The sequence below is a fragment of the Benincasa hispida genome, chromosome 1, assembly GCF_027475165.1.
Source record: "Benincasa hispida cultivar pf3 chromosome 1, pf3_genome.v1.1, whole genome shotgun sequence".
Taxonomy (NCBI): domain Eukaryota; kingdom Viridiplantae; phylum Streptophyta; class Magnoliopsida; order Cucurbitales; family Cucurbitaceae; genus Benincasa; species Benincasa hispida.
Window position 1 is genome coordinate 42454181 of NC_143478.1, and position 1285 is coordinate 42455465.

A 1285-nucleotide genomic window follows, 5' to 3' on the forward strand; every position below is an offset into this window, starting at 1 on the left:
CTCTCTCATGGCAGGATTCAAGCGACATTGCCTCTCTATTGATCCCGTTTTTCCTTCTTCCAAAAGAATCTTGTGCATGCAATACGAGGGACTAATTCCTCGAATGTCTGCCAAGGTCCATCCTAAAGCCTTTGCGTTATTTCTTAGGATTTGGATGAGTGCATCTTCCTTCTCCTTACTCAACGAGGCAGAAATGATAACTGGTAACGTGTTGTTACCTTCTAAGTAAGCATACTTGAGGTGCACAGGCAACGGCTTCAACTCTAGCACGGGTGGTTCTTCCAATGATGGCTTAGTGCATTGTGAAGTTCGTTTAGATAACTTGAGTGGTTCAAAATTTGATTCAACATGAATTGGTCCGCAATCCTCCTCCTATATTGCGCCGATTCCGAAATCTTCTTCCTCTAACTCTTCTAACGGCTCGTGCCCAGATTCTTCCCGCAGTTCCTCAATATATTGGCAATTCTCCATATCACTTGGGTACTTCAACGCCTTGAAAATGTTGAACTTCACTTCTTGATCGTCAGCCCTGATGGTGAGTTCTCCTTTTTGCACATCGATCAGCACTCGCCCTGTTGCGAGAAATGGGCAACCCAAGATGATAGGCACTACTCTGTCAGCTTCGTAATCCAATATGATAAAGTCCACCGGGAAGATAAACTTATCCACTTACATGAGTACATCCTCTATTTTGCCCTGAGGATGCGTTATCGATCTATCGGCCAACTGTAGTGTAATCGTAGTTGGTCTTGCATTACCGATATCCAACTTCTTAAAGATCGATAAGGGCATTAGATTTATGCTCGCCCCTAAATCGCACAACGCGTTCCCAACCTTCTTCTCTCCTATTGAGCAGGGCAATGTAAAACTCCCAGGATTCTTCATTTTGGTGGGGATATTGTTTTGAAACAGTGCACTGCATTCATATGTTAGCGCAACTGTTTCATTTTCCCCAGTCTTTCTTTTGTTAGCCAAGATATCCTTGAGAAATTTTACATAGCTCGGCATCTGTTCCAGAGCTTCTATCAAGGGAATATTGATGTTTAGTTATCGGAGAACGTCCATGGACCTCTGAAATTGCTTGCTATCATCTTTCTTCTTTAGCCTGGACGGGAATGGTGGAGGGTCCCGCATTACTTATTGTTTAGTTGGCTATTCGTTGAGGTCCTGTTCTTGTTGTGTTTCATTAGCTGGAGGTTGCGTTAATTTAGAATTCAAGTCTTGAGGAGCTTAATCTTTTGTAGGTATACTTACTTCTAGACTGGTAATTTTTCCACTACTGGTT

The 1285-nt window shown here is 42.8% G+C and overlaps 1 pseudogene; it reads right to left on the bottom strand.

The window, feature by feature from the left end:
• Positions 1-372: 372 nt before the first annotated feature.
• On the bottom strand, positions 373-1008 carry LOC150038452 (uncharacterized; annotated as a pseudogene).
• Between the last annotated feature and the right edge of the window lie 277 nt (positions 1009-1285).